Genomic DNA, 16,680 nt, shown 5'->3' on the forward strand with positions numbered 1-16,680 from the left:
TCCCACAAAAATGTGCTAAATATACCATTAAACTAAATTACGAATGCATTAAAAAAAAAACATGAGCTCAAACAAAAAACAACTTACGTTGGTTTTAACAGGGAGCAGCTGGATTTGGCCATGTAAAATGAGGCAGACTAGAAGGCAGTGTATCCACCCAAATCAATAAAACTAAATGCAAACAGTTTACAAACATTACAACGCGACTTCAATTAAATGAATACTCGAAGCAGCAAAATTTAATTCGAATATTTTTTTCTAATCGAATACTTGAGTTGATCGATTAATCGTTGCTGCACTAATATATATATATATATATATATATATATATATATATATATATATATATATATATATATATATATATATATATATATATATATATATATATATATATATTAGGGCTGTCAAAATTATCGCGTTAACGGGTGTTAATTAATTTTTTAAATTAATCACGTTAAAATATTTGACGCAATTAACGCACTAGGCCCGCTCAGACAGATTTAAATGTCAGTACAGTGAAAGGCCAACTTGTTAATTGTGTTTTATGGAGTTTTTCCGCCCTCTGCTGGCGCTTGGGTGTGACTTGCATATGTTATGTGGCGTAATGTCGCCCTCTGCTGGCGATTCAGTGCAGCTGATTATTTGGGTTTCGGCGCGCTTTTCTGACGTGATTATATGTCGACGCGAACTCACGCTAATAGACAGTGCTATTCAGACCAGCTAATGTCCGCATCCAGTATTCAGTGGCAGTTCTCATAGCCCCATCACACTGTTTGTGTCTAATACATGCATCGCTTGTGAGTTATATTCCTCCTTTGTTTATATTCATGAGCATTAGATAGTTATTGATGATGGGTATTTGAATTTGTTCACATATATGGTGAAATGCAGTTACATTGTTAGATGCTTGTGAGCTAATTGGCTAGTGCTACTGCTCAAATGGACACGTGTGTGTACAGTTTATGTTATTTTGTGATTTATGCAAGTTATTGACACATTGCCTTGTTATTTTCAGTTTTACAAAAATACAAGAAACGTGCTCCTGTCAAAAAGAGATGACTTCAGTTATTTTCAGTTTTACAAAAATACAAGAAACGTGCTCCTGTCAAAAAGAGATGACTTCAGTAAAGCCCATGCAACTTTGCCACACCGTCTGATTTCTTTTTGGAACTTATGTTCGCTATCCGTCAATTTGTGTACTCACACACATTGAGGACAGGGCTACTAGTTTATTTTTTGATTGAAAATTTTGCAAATTTTATTAAAACAAAAACATTAAGAGGCGTTTTAATATAACATTTCTATAACTTGTACTAATATTCATCTTTTAAGAACTACAAGTCTTCCTATCCATGGATCGCTTTAACAGAATGTTAATAATGTTAATGCCATCTTGTTGATTTATTGTTATAATAAACAAATACAGTCCTTATGTACCGTATGTTGAATGTATATATCCATCTTATCTTTCCATTCCAACAATAATTTACCGAAAAATATGGCATATTTTATAGATGGTTTGAATTGCGATTAATTGCGATTAATTACGATTAATTAATTTTTAAGCTGTAATTAACTCGATTAAAATTTTTAATCGTTTGACAGCCCTAATATATATATATATATATATATATATATATATATATATATATATATATATATATATATATATATATATATATATATATATATATATATATATATATATAATATAAACAATATATAACAACATATATTTGAAGGGTCATTCAGGGACCCCTATGGTCCTGAGGCCCAGGACAACATACCCAGTTGCCGCCCTGTCGACGGGCTTGGTTGCAGCCCTCATTTGTATATTTTTCATAAATGGTTTCTAAGCATTGCAAATGTAATAATTATGATATTAATGCGATACACAAAAGAAAATAATAATATGTACATGTATACCTGCATGTATCTTAACATTCTTAGATAAAATACTGTATTTTTTTAACGTTTTTATTAAAAAAAAAACAAAAACAAATCTGTGATGGACTGAGAGTGCGAAGTTTGAAGTGTGAAGTAGCGAGGGATTTCTGTATATATGGTATGCTATTATAGGTTGTTTTTTAATGCCCGTGGAAAACAACTTTCAAGCTGGAGAATCCAGACTTGCTCTGCAGAGAATTCAAGGATTGTTCTCTGCAGATTCTACACGTTCAACAAGGAACCCCTCTATGTAAATGAGTCAGATTGTGACATCAAAATCAAGCCAAGATTTAAACAAATTAATTCAGATTTTTTTCACACATCACAAATACAGTTTTGTCATAATTTTCCTGACAGGCAGATAGGCATTCGAAAGGCGTATTGTGTATAGAATCAATTGAAGTCAGTTTTTCATAATTTGTCCCCTTTAATTCATCTTTATGGTCTACCTCATTTGTTGGCAGCAATTCCTATGCCTGATTCGCTGCCAAATACCACAGGGACTCTCGGAAACTCCCTGGCCTTTCCTCTTGGCAGGCCCAATAGTGTTTTTTTTTTTCCCCCCTGAACTTGATCATTTGCAAATTAATACAGAATACATTAGGTGATGTTGATGGAACTGCCATGGACGGACTTCAAACTCTATTTGAACTAAAACAATTCTGCTCTCTAGCTAAGTGCCAATGTTGTATGAGCTACATCCTAGACGAGGATTATGATACTAAAAGCAAAACTCCAACTTGGTGTTTAAACTACTGCCTGGGGTACATTTGGGAGGCAGTAAATTTAAGGGATGCAAATGAAATTGGCGAATGGACTGTCAGCCAAGCCGCCAGTGGAAGTATGATACCTTGAGTGTGTCAGTCAGAGGGGAGAGAAGTGGGTGGGGACGGGTAAATAAATAATGAGGATGTGGAAGACTCACGAGATGTGCAGTGCAGCGTACCTCCTCTTCCTCATGTTGATACTGCTTCTGTCAAGACTGCAATCGACTGGCTGTGAACCCTGACGCCTTTAGTCCACATCACCAAATCCTCCGAAAAACTGAAGAGCCGTTCCCTCTTCTAATCACACGTTGCTCACTCGCGGCCATCCCCAGTTTTCAACCCTGCGGATTATTTAAGATTCCCCTGCCGCACCTCCTCCTCTCCGGCATACACCACAGCGTCCCTCCGCCGCTTCTTGATGAATGAGCGCCTCTCCCCGCTGTTTTCCCAATGCTCTTATCCAAGTTGTTTCTCCAAGGGCTTCAGGTTATTAAAAATAAAATAAGAGTCAGGCGCAGCAGCTTGCACACCAGCCTTAAGAAGGGAGGAATAGCGCGCGGGTGGTGGGCGATTCTGCTTGACTGCTGCACGCAGATAGAGCGATGGAGACAATTTCATCTAACAATAGAATCCAACCAGTCTTATCACGGTCCTCTATATCTGTGGAAAAACATAATGTTCACCCCATTGTCTGTGCTGTCTGCTTCTTTGTTTGTTCGCATCCTATCTTTCCTGCCTTGAACCGACCACTTCCAAGCGGGTACCGCATTTAATGGCCCGGTACGGCTGGATGTCAGACACCGCTATACTGACGGAACTCTCGCACGTCACTGCATTTTTAGCCGAGCATCTCACGTGACCTAGTTAGATGTTCATGATGTGTTCAGAGGAAATAGGAAAATATAAATGTCATCACTCCGTCCGTCCCCATGTTGACATGTTCAAGTCAAGTTTGACCAGTGGTGGATGAAGATGTTTTTATTTTTTTATTACTGTCTTTTGATAATGTAGCTGTGTTGACTGCATCTTATGTGTCAATTTTTTGTCAACTGTTTTGTGAAGCAGATGTTTATATGCATGTAAATTTGAATAAATATCTTATCCAAAAATGTATACGTATGCATATACTGTACAGTATATGGCGGAAAACACAGACAAGACTGAAAAAGCAGTTTCTGCTCTTGCACTCCTCTGTAAAAGAAACTGCTGTACTTCAAGCCAAAAGAACTGTTGTGTTTGATAGAACAATATGTCTATATGCTGTCATAGCAGATTCATAGTGCATGAAGCCCCCAAACTATTTATAATTTGTGTGTTTTACCCTGGAAACCCCCGTTTACAGACGTAGCGCAACCGCTTTAGTTTCAAACGGCCATAAAAAGAAGCTCATTAATTATCTTTATTATTCAAAATGTCTGTCATTTTTAGCTTAATCTCATTAATTGATGTCTAATACGTAATTAAAAAAAAAACACTTTAAAATATTATTCACTCACATATTTTAGACAAATTACGTCACATAAAAAAAAATGGTGTCAGTTAAAAGGTCACGGATATCTACTTCATAGTTATTGCTTATTTGTGTTTTTTTTTTTTTGTTTGTTTGTTTCTGTCGCGTTTCTCCGATATGTTAGATGATAAATAATCGATCCAAACAAAGAAAAACTGAAAAAACAAATGTTTAAAAAGGTATGAAAAAGAAAATCTCGACCACTCCTTAAAGTCTGTGATTTCTGCATCGCGACCCTTGTTATATTACCATGTTTCACCCATAAAATCCCCCCAATAATCCGGCTGTGGCCATTCACAACTGTGTCTTAACGCTCGGTGATACATGCTACAGTACATGGAGTTTTTGGATTAAACAAGGTAAGTACGTGATAATATCTCGTTAAAATCATGGCGTCTTTAATTATGCTCTTTCTTGCTCTCACCTCCAGTTAGGGTTTTGCTGTTTAAAATTTTTCTTTTTTTTTCTAAATGCCCTCCTGTTCAAAATTTTTTCTTCCCCCTTTTTTTTTTATATACAATATATACAAACATATACTACAGGCCAACGGTTTGGACACACCTCATCATTTGTGAATTTTCTATATTTTCAGTTCATTACTATTTACATTGTAAATTCTCACGACTATAATTCCCTCTTGAGTCGAAATCACAGACCAAGTTGTTTCTCTTTTACGGGCTTTGATCACAGAACTTGATTGACTTGATTTGCCTTGATTTGACGTGACAACTGAACAACACAGATAAAGATACATATACATGAAGTCAAACCAGATACTGTAAATATATACATGAAGTCAGACCATTTTCACACAACACAGATAAATATGTAGATGAAGTCAAATTACAGTGCTGCTCAAAAGTTTGTGAACCCCCTCAACATTTTGGAATTTTCTATTATTTCAACCTGATTTCCTAATCAATCAATTCAGTAGTTTTTTTTTTGTTTTTTTAACAGTTGTGTTGTCGAGACTAAATTAAAAAGAGTTTTCATCAACTGATGTAGGTGCAAAATTGAACTGTTTGGTCACAACCAAAACCGCCATGTCTGGCGAAAAGTCAACACTGCATACCACCAAAAGAACCTTCTCCCAACAGTGAAGCATGGAGGTGGGAATGTCAAGATCTGGGCTTGCTTTTCATCCTCAGGACCTGGACAACTCCACATAGTCCAGGGAATCATGAATTCTGAGGAATATTGTCAAATCCTAGAACATAACCTGATGCCATCTGTTTTGAAGTTAAAGCTTGGCAGAAGGTGGATCATGCAACATGATAATGATCCAAAGCATTCCAGCAATACAACCAAGGAATGGCTGAAAAAGAAGAAGATTCGTGTTCTGGACTGGCCCAGTCAAAGTCCTGACCTAAATCCCATTGAAATGCTGTGGCGGGACCTGAAGCGAGCAGTTCATGCCAGACGCCCATCAAACCTCTCTCAACTGACTGCGTTCTGCAAGGAAGAATGGGCAAAAATCCCCCAAAGTAGATGTGAGAGGCTGATTAGTCACCACAGAAACCGTTTGGTTGAGGTAATCTCTGCAAAAGGAGGCGCAATATCCTATTAACTGAAGGGGTCCACATACTTTTGCACACATGATATCTGAGTTTTTCTTAAATCAACCACTTTTGTTAAATAAAGAATGACAATATAACTATTTCTTTTGTTTCAGTCCATTATTTGGAATGTCAGTATTGTGGATTTGGGTATAACTTAACATTTAATAAGGTTATTTTAGTTTTTTTTACAAAAAATCTGACCATCGCTGTGGGGTTCACAAACTTTCGAGCAGCACTGTATATTCACACAGAAACATAAAACACAACATGACTACATAACTACACTAACAGGAAACAGGAAACTAAGTCAAATAACACAGACTACCAAATAACACAAACTACTAACAAACTCACAATATTTGAATATTTAAAATTAACACTTCTATTGTAAGAAAACAATAGGTTACGCATCTTGCATGTAAAAGGTTTGAATAGGAGTTGCTTAACATGTTCAAGTGGATTATTAAGTCTTACTTAAATAATTTAGGCATTTTTCATTTAATAACATAACCTAATAGTTACTTAAAACTGTTGTGTGTAACCACTTGAAATAAGGTTCTTGCATCAATACTATGTTTCATTTTTTAAAAATATAGTTACGCATTTTCCATGTAAAAGGTTTTGTCAAGTTCAAAAATAGATCCTTAGGTAGACATTGTAAAATTACCCAAAAATAAGGAGAGAAGACACTCAGTTTTCTTGGCCAAGGAGAACAAAATGTGACTCGTGAGTCACCAAAATTGATCTAAAGGAAAAAAATCCTCCTTGGTATTTTATTTAGGGGTTTGTCCTGAACAAAGATGGATGTCGCCCTAAGGGAGGGGAGAGCTAGCTGGAGACACCCATGTGGTTTGCGATTGGATATGTGTGTGCATGTAGGTGGAACTAAGTGAATACACATGTGGAGGCAAGAGCTTATGTAAACAATCATGTAAACAGTCATTACAATCATATAAACAGTCAAAATAATCCAGACACTTCAGCTATGCAACGCTGCGGCCATGGAAGATGTCCTCGGATGGAAAATTGTCCTCGGAGGTCTAGAAGAAAGTCCAGACGCCAGGTGCTGAAGATGCCTCGGAAGGTCTAGTTAGCAATGGTGCGGCCATGAGGCAAAATAGTTGTCATCCCGACCCTCTTTTACCCTTTGTAACACTTAAGCATTATACTACAACCTGGTATAGCAAGCAATAATCATTTACTGGTTATATAAGTAAGAAAAATATGGCAATATGTATTATTTATGGTATATATGAGCACAAGCAAATATATAAGTAAGAAAAATATGGCAATATGTATTATTTATGGTATATATGAGCACAAGCAAATATTCAATCAACCAACCAAGCAAACATTTAATCAATCAAACCCCAATAATTACCTCAACAGGTTTGAATAGGAATTTCTTAACTTGTCTTAAATCATTTAGGCATTTTTCATTCAATGACAAAACGTAATAGTTTCTTAAAGCAGTTATGTGGAGTCACTTGAAATAAGGTTCTTGCATAAATACCATGTTTCATTTTTTTGAGTGTATGAATGAACATGTGACATTATGTAAAAAAAAAAAAAAAGTGAAATAACTGAAAACATGTTTTAGATTCAACTTTCTGTAAAGTACCCACCCTTTGCTCTGATGACTTTATTTATTTATTTATTTATTGCACACTTTTGGCACTCTCTCAATAAGCTTCAAGATGCAGTCACCTGAAAAGGTTCTCACTTCACTGGTATGCTTTATCAGGGTTAATAAGTGGAATTTTTAGTTTTTTAAATGGCGTTGGGACCCTCATTGCTATTGCATTGGATGAGTTGTGTCCAAATTTTGGGCCTGTAATTTACATACATGCAGAGATCTGAGTCAATATTGAAAGAAAGAATGAGAAAATTTATTGACTGCTCAGCTTTATTTAAAACTGTGCAGAATGGAAAAAACAAGCAATATAATTGATTGCACTGTAAACAGAAGATTAAAAAGCTCAAAAACTCAAAAATTTAGCTTAATAGCGGATTACAGGCAAGTATCAGGTTCATACCGCCACCTACTGTGAAGGAGTGTGCCGCACCCATCTGATGGTGCGTTGCTACACCTTTGTTTTTTATTGGTCAATATTTAGTTCACCTGCCTAATCTTGCTTGTATTCGTGTTGCTGCCTCTAAGTGATCAATTACGGTATGGTTGCATTGGGGGTATCGATTGCACCGGAGGCATGAAAACGAAACTATCAATTCACAATGAGAAAAACAGAAAACAAAAACAAAAAAAAACAAAAAAAAAACATTTAACGCAGGGGACAAGTTCAAAAGTAGTTGGGTAAAAAGTACAGGTACCGTATTTTTTGGACTATAAGTCGTTTTTTTTTATACTTTGGTGGTGCGATTTATACTCTGGAGCAACATATGTGTGAAATTATTAACACATTATTATAACATTTCACATGTTATTTTAGTGTTTTGGAGTGACACTGATGGTTTGGTAAACTTGTTAGCATGTTCCTTATGCTATAGTTATCTGGATAACTCTTAATAGCTGTTATGTTAACATACCGGCCAGGTTCACATTTCGTTGTTCATGCCTCATGTAACATTATCATACTGTAGACTTACTCAGCATGTTGTTCTGTATTGTATTTTTACTTTAAATTGCCTTTCAAGATGATATATCTGTTCTATGTGTTGGATTTTATCAAGTAAATTTCCCCCCAAAATGGGATATATACTACGGTGTGACTTATATATGTTTGTTTCCTCTTCATTAGACATTTTATGGCTGGTGCGACTTATACTCAGGGGCGACTTATAGTCCAAAAATACGGTACATGCTGGAAAAAGTAGTGAAGTGAAAGTTAAAAGTACCACTTCATATCTGCAATCGAGTAAAGTACAGATACACAAAAATGTACTTAGGTACAGTAATGAAGTACTTTTACTTCATTACATTCCAGCTTGAAACGTTTTAAATGGTAAAAATGCACGGCATTCTATTTGAATTTGTGACGCTGGTGCCATTTTCCATTTAACATTGTTTTTCATAGTGGTGTTTTTTATAGTTACCAAGCTCGCATTTCTTATGAATGCAGTGTCATAACTTGGGTAAAGACTCCCAAAATCGTTCCATAATGATACAATATGTGCACTTTAATAACTAGAATATGTGGTTAAATATTATACATACACAGTTCTAGGACATTCTTCATCCCACCCATCAAACCACATGCAAAATAGGAAAACATGAACAGTTTATGTGTAAAACTACTTGTTCTGAGACATGAAAAAAAAAAGATTGAAAATACCTTTACCATAAACTAGAAAACAATTTGATCATGTGAAACAGGTGGTGTTCATCTCTGCGTTGTGTATTTAAAATGTCGATGGGGAGGTAAGCGCCATGTGCCTGAAGAGACTTTTTGTTCTAAAAAATTTAATTTCCGGGCTTGTATTCATGTATAACTATTGCATTATCTTTCTTTTTATATTTAATTTAAATCAGGGCACGTTATTAACTCAAAGTCTGACAGGAGGATTTTGTGTTTTTGTGACTTTGTCAGGTATGCCCGTCCTTTTTCTGTGTGGATGTCGATGGGGAGCAGCACATTATTAACTCCAACTTTGACAGGAGAATTGTGTGTTTTTGTGACTTTGTCAGAACAATTACAAGCTCATCACACAGCAGTCTTGACTGCTGCCGTCATATTAAATACACAACGCGGAGACCAACAATACCAGTTGCACGTGTATGCCTACAGTGACAATAAAAAACCTTTTGAATCCAAGGGTGTAGGTTTGGTCTCAACATTGGTAGGGACGATATAACTGTATAACCTGCATGCAGACTTTTTGCAGGGGGCGGACATTAATAAGACCAAACAGATTGGGTGAATGGGGGTCAGGGCTACATTCCTCACGAATATGAACTTAATTGATAGGCTAAATGATTAACGCAAAATAAATCTATTGATTTATACTAACTTTCACGTGTATCGGTTCAGGTGACACACTGTTCGAATCGAACCTTTGTTTTCGAAACCTGCTAAGGGAACATTTAAAAAACTTCCAGACAAAATGTCTAGATTTATTAGCTAATTTAAATTGCAATATTTGAAGATAACTTAAATCATATTAACGTACACAATCAATACAAACTTGTTAATAACTTCTTAACTATCCAGTAATGGAAAAAATAAACATTTGTCTCAAGACCACTCAACATTGTCCGTCTAAATAAATAAATACAGTATAGAAAAGTTTCCAAGGTACTTCCGCTTTACTTCCGCATTTCTGCTCGCAACTTCCGTTTTACAATTCCTCCATCCAAAACATCAGTGGAGCTGGAGTAACATTACTCATCAAAATCCCTTAAAAAAGACAATTTGGAAGTACCACATCCATCTGCTATTATCAAGGCAGGGGAGGACAACATGTTCATGAAGGCAGATGTGGAACCAAGCTCGTGCCACCACAAAGACCTGGTGTTTTTGTAGCCATGTTGCCACTGTGTTATGGAAGGTACGTTCTTCCTATCCCTGCATTTTCATGTGTCCAGTGCTCAACAAAAATACTAAAGCTAAAATCTTGGGCATGAAACGACTTGTTGCCTTTGATATTGGTATTACGATGATGATTGTAATTATGATGATACTTAATATTAATTATGACAAATACTGTGGCTGCAACACATGCTATATGCTGCTAGCCCGTTGCTAATCAGTACGTGAAGGATGGCACAATAATGTCAATGCTTAAATGCAAGTGTTACAATTTTTTTGTTCGTTTGCTTACAAGTGGGAAACGCTGTCAGGCAAGGGAAGACAAGTTAATGTGCCTCACAACAACACTTACTCTATGTTGATGGACACATATCGAGACTACGTGCATTCTACCCGGGGGCGGCCGAGAGGTTGGGCCTGGGAGACAGTGGCTCGCCTCGCGGCGGACCGTCAGCTCGATCCCGAGATGCAACTACAAGCTTTTAAACTGCAGCAACTTTAAGATACGCTATTGGAGCTGGAACTACCGAGGACAGCGGGAGAAAGCCAATCTGAAGGCCCCCGAGGGTCTCCGTAATGTTGGGGGAAAGTTTGGCGAGGCTCTCATTCTAGTACACTCCACCTTTGTTAATATTTTTCTAATTTTTATACATTTTGATTTATTGACCTGTTTTGCGCATGCACCAATCGTTTTAAATAAAACAAGAAATGGAATTATGTTGTCCAAATGTTTTATTGTGATTAATATCTGCAATAAAAAAGAACAACATACTGTTTTTGTTTATATGTACATACCTTGTGTAATTCCTGGTAAAAACAAAATCTGTGTCAGCCCTTCCGCATTCGGCAAATGTAATATTATTTGTAATTTCACCTCATTTTGGTCACTCAAGTGGCTGGCGTATCACTCTACACCTCACGTCAACACAGGCTGACAGGTTGTTATAATTTTGTCCACGAGTGATCAAGTGATAAAAACAACCATACAATCTTTTAGGTATATCCTTTGGTTTTAATCACATCCTTAACTTCTCGTTCGCAGCTGGTTTTGATTTAAGGCGTATGGCGAGGTAGATCCACACTGGCGCCTTGAAGCTGGACGCTGTTCAAAACGTTCCCCTTCAAACCATTTACTAGTATATAGGTGCTTCCAGGAGTTCACGCACAGCACAGAAAGACTCGGAGTCTCATCTACGTCGTGTTGAATCCATTTTTGGAGATTCCTTGGGTTCCTCTGGTTTGATTTCGCAGTTTTAACTTTGTCAACACACTGCTTACTTCAACCGCAATTCATGTTGTTCTGTCTAAACCGAAAGTTGGGAGCAGAAATTTTCCAAGATTTTCTGGAAGTATATAGGTGCTTCCAGGAGTTCACGCACAGCACAGAAAGACTTGGAGTCTCATCTACGTCGTGTTGAATCCATTTTGGGAGATTCCGTGGGTTCCTCTGGTTTGATTTTGCAGTTTTAACTTTGTCAACACACTGCTTACTTCAACCGCAATTCATGTTGTTCTGTCTAAACCGAAAGTTGGGAGCAGAAATTTTCCAAGATGGTGCCACCCATGTTTCGCTCAGGAAATTTCTTATTCAGGGTATAACAAAATAAATACAAATGGAGCCTTCCTTTGGGTTAAACACTACTGCTTTTGTTCACAAGCACAGCCAAACTCAACAAAATTTGAAAACTTTTTACCTTGATTATGATTAATGTATGATTATCTGAAAAAAAAAGTCTGTATAGGCTGCAAATAAAAATATTTTTAAAACAAATAACGGACAAATTACTAGATACATTTTAAATAGATGCAAGTCATCAGCCAACCAATGTGCGTTTGAGGGGGAAAAATGGACCAGCACGTTCAATAATCGAATAATAGTAGGGTCAATTCTATCCTTATAACAGATGAAAAGACTATCTAAATTACCTATACAACTGAACTCATTATATATTATATATTATATGATGCAAATAAGGTTGCTTAAAAGTTGGTGGCGACAATATTCAATATCAACAATAGAAATCTTTGAATCTTTTTTATCCATTCAGAATCATTTGAATACCCACACGAATTATACATTTTAACCTGTTTTGAGGCCATATTTCGGCCAATCACTGAAAAAAAAAACTTCTTCTGGCCAATAACCACCCTCCAAACAAGGTTCATGACTGTGCGAGACAAAGTCTCCGAATAAAAATAGACAGATTATTCTGAATTATGTTGTAATTGTGTTCATTATTCCTATTATTATTTTTTTTCCAATTAATTTATTGTGACTTTTCACGGTTGCACTGATGATTATGTGAATAATGTATTCATATCAGAAATGTTTGCCACCTTGTATCAACCACCATTAAAATTTCTAAAAATAATTATATTTTACCAAACTATTGCTGATAAATCTTTCTGGTCTGAAAATGAAAGCTAATATTTTTCATTTCAAGTTATATGTTTTCAGCAAGCGATCATACATCTCAATTTACCACGTTCAAGTGAATGCAACATACTTGCATCAATTTCCCTCCTCCCAATTTCCTCCCAAACCGGTCACTTGGCTCCCCTCTCTGTGGATTTGAAAAAGGGGATTTAACTCAGGGAAAGCATGGTGGCTGTGGTAGTCTGGTAACAGTCGGATTAACAGCCACTGTGCTCTTTGTTCCACACTGCTGAGACAACCAGACAATTAAAAAATGGATAAATAAACAATGAAAAATCATTCTTTGGTACAATTTGTATGCAACAAGGAACTCTACACAATGATGAAACCATACCTCAATAGTTGCTAAATGTAAGCGTTGCCATAGTTTGGTTATATTTATATTAGTGCATCCCTTGAGATTCCTGTCTGTCTCAAGAAATAATTCACTGGTAACCTCTTGTGGCTCATGTAAGCGGTCAGGGGCTATTTGGGGCTGTTATGCCACTGAGGATATTGCTGGGTATCATAGGAGTACACATGACTAAATAATTCATAAGAACTGTATCTTTGTCAGGTATACTTTGGATGCCATTAGCTCAGCTACCTGGCCTGAGAGAGTATATTTGTCAGAAGAAAAGTAATGTCAGTGTTGTGATTGATTTCCAGTGGCTGCCAGGTGAGAGGTAGAGTGCCCTGTACATTGATATCATGTGGCATGATGCCTGGGAATGATGCCCTTATACAAGGGCGTATGTTTGCACAGGTACGGTATTGAAGGGAACAGTTACTTTTCTCGCAGACCCCATATAACTATTTGCATTAGTCTAACACATTCATTTTAGTAAGGCATTTAACCATGGTTTAAAGAAACAAGCTCCATGCCCTTTGACACAGTAAAGTGGACTAGCTTATCAGCCCTCACCTGATAGGCGAAGAAAAAACGGGCGCCTTGGACGTCAAGACCTGCGTCGGTCGCCGTGGCAACCACCTCCCAGCCACGAAGGATGACACACAAACTTGACCGCCCAAACCTGCCACAGAGGGATGATCCCAAGACAACACCCAGGCATGCCTCCGGCCCACTCCACCGCAGCTTTCAAAAGACTGAACATTTAGATAACAACTGTCGCTTCTCGGGAACATTCCTATGTAGCCGTTGTTTTGTCGACCCTGGATCCAGCATTGTGTCTCCGTCGTCTGTTTTTGCCTTGTTTTTGACCATTGTCGACAAATAAATTGTCAACCTGTTTTCGGTGAGCTTCCTTTGAACCGTTCAAAATGGAGTTAGCATAAAGGGTTATCACCGGAGTGAACGCGCAGGATTGGCCCCTCCCGGCCAACATGCAGTGCCAGCGGAACACCATTTCGTTCAGCTGTCGCTCTTTCCGCGGCTTGGCTGGGGGGGACGAATTCCTTCAGTAGGGACATAACACTACCAATATTTCAAGATAATCAAATCGTCCCCACCAACTTTTAAGCAACCTTATTGCAAATAAGGTTGCTAATGCTTATATAATAAGTTCCTGGGTCATCACATATGCTGTTAGGACAGAATTGAACCATATCATTAAAGCGCTTTGAGCGCCTTGAAAGGTGGAAAAGCGCTATACACGTATAACACCATTTACCATTTAAGTGAATTTGTTTCATTATGTTGAGGCATACATTTAGCCAACCCCTTTTCACTTTTTTCCAACCCTAAAGCACGTTTGATTGACTGATGACTAGACCCCCTACACACTCACACTCACACAACCACGACAGAAACACATGTCAACATGCCGCCTCCTCCGCCCCCTTCGAAGAGGAGGGATATTAGGTTTTTCCGCCCGCAACAGCAGCCACTGTAAGTAATGTACAGTGGTATGAAAAAGTATCTGATCCTTTCGGAATTTCTCACATTTTTGCATAAAATAATCATCAAATGTGATCTGATCTTTGTCAAAATCACACCGATGTAAAAACAGTGTCTGCTTTAACTAAAACCCCACAAACATTTATAGGTTTTCACATTTTAATGAGGATAGCATGCAAACAATGACGGAAGGGGGAAAAATAAGTATGTGAACCCTCGGCTCAATGAGACTTAAAGAGCAACTGAAACCAATCTTTACCAAACATTTTAAGTCAGGTATGTGCCGAGTCACTTATGAGTGGTTTAAAGCTCCTCTGCCCACTATAAAACACACACCTGGTAAGAATTGTCTTGATGAAAAGCATTGCCTGATGTGCATCATGGCTCGTTCAAAAGAGCTGTCTGAAGACCTGCGATCAAGGATTGTTTATTTGTATAAAGCTGAGAAAGGATACAAAACCATCTCTAAAAGTCTAGATGTTCATCAATAAAAAGCCAGAGAAGTTGTCTACAAATGGAGAGAGTTTGACACCGTTGCTTTTCTCCCAAGGAGTAGCCGTCCACTAAAGATGACGCCAAGAGTACTCATAATACTCAGAGAGGTACAAAAGAACCCTAGACTGTCAGCTAAAGACTTCAAAGAAATCACTAGCACAGTCCAATATCTCTGTGCACACATCAACTATACTGTATGTAAAACTATGGCCAAGAATGGTGTTCATGGGACCTCAATGGAGGAAGCCACTGCTGTCTAAAAAAACATCGTTACTCGTTTAATATTCGCAAAAAGGCATTTGGACACTCCATAGAAGTTTTGGCAAAATATTTTGTGGACTGATGAAACCAAAGTTGAACTGTTTGGGTGTAAAATACAAAGTCATGGGTGGAGGAAAATGAAACAGCTCACCAACAACAACACCTTATCCCCACCCTAAAGCATGGTGGGGGGAGCATAATGATTTGTGGCTGTTTGCTGCCTCAGGGCCTGGACAACTTGCAATCATTTATGGAAGAATGAATTCAAAAGTTTATCAGGATGTTTTGCAGGAAAACCTGAGGCCGTTTGTCTGACAGTTGAAGCTGAGAAGAAGATGAATGCTGCAACAAGACAATGATCCAAAACAGAAGTAAATCAGCTTCAGAATGATTTCAGAAGAACAAAATACATGTTCTGGTGTGGCCAAGTCAAAGTCCAGACTTGAACCCCATTGAGATGCTGTGGCATGACCTAAAGACAGCAATTCATGCCAGATATCCCCGAATCTGACTGAACTACAGGAATTTTGTAGAGCGGGATGGGCCAAGATTAGTCCTGATCCATGTGCCAAACTGATCTGCAGCTACAGGAAGCGTTTGGTTGAAGTTATCGCTGCCAAAGTGGGGCCACAGAACATTAAATGTGATAGTTCGCTTATTTTTTCCCCTCCTTTTGTCACTGTTTGCATACTCTCCTAATTGAAATATGAAAACCTATAAATGATTGGGTGGTTTTAATTAAAGCAGGCACTGTTATTTCATCTGTGTGATTTTGACAAAGATCACATTTGATGGTGATTTTATACAAAAATGTGAGAAATTCCAAAGGTTCGGGGAACACGCCACTAATTTTGCTGCTGAAAATCCGGCCTGCATCAGAGCTAGCATAACAAACTGTGCAAACTTGCTAACCTGCATAAGTCGTGTAGGAAGCTGCTCAGAGAGGTGTCCTCCTGTATGTGTTATCTACTGTTAACGCTAACTAAACTGTGACAAATGTAGTGAACTCTGATAGAAAATATAGAACCAGCAAAACATGAGCAAGGAGCTGCTTAGAGAGAGAGGTCCCATTTTGTGTTTCACAGGAAAGTGTTGACAGTAAAAAAAAAAAAAACACACACACAGACATGCTGCTGCTTTTTGTCTTGTAAACGGCCGAGTTTAAAAGGAAAAAAGGATAGAGCATGCTGTCAAGTTACAGTTTTGGAATCAAATACCGTCGGGGTATTTATTTTTTAATCAAAATGTATTTTTATACATTATTTATTTGAAAATATTTTTATTTGCAGCCTATGCACACTTTTTCCCCCCAGATAATCATACATGAATCATAATCAAGGTAAAAAGTTCAATTAATCCCGATTTAGATTTTTTTTT

General features: G+C 37.5%; 1 protein-coding gene across 2 annotated transcripts in view; it reads right to left on the reverse strand.

Moving 5' to 3' along the window:
- LOC130918995 (beta-1,3-galactosyltransferase 2-like) overlaps positions 1 to 3,515 on the reverse strand; it is a 41,875-nt gene extending 38,360 nt beyond the window's left edge. Inside the window, exon 1 of one of the 2 annotated variants that reach the window (XM_057841345.1) lies at positions 2,897 to 3,515. The gene's annotated coding sequence lies outside the window, so the exon portion shown is untranslated. Of the gene's footprint in view, positions 1 to 2,875 lie in introns of both variants that reach the window. The other variant, XM_057841344.1, reaches the window with a different exon arrangement.
- Between the last annotated feature and the right edge of the window lie 13,165 nt (positions 3,516 to 16,680).

Source organism: Corythoichthys intestinalis, chromosome 7 (assembly GCF_030265065.1).
Source record: "Corythoichthys intestinalis isolate RoL2023-P3 chromosome 7, ASM3026506v1, whole genome shotgun sequence".
NCBI lineage: Eukaryota > Metazoa > Chordata > Actinopteri > Syngnathiformes > Syngnathidae > Corythoichthys > Corythoichthys intestinalis.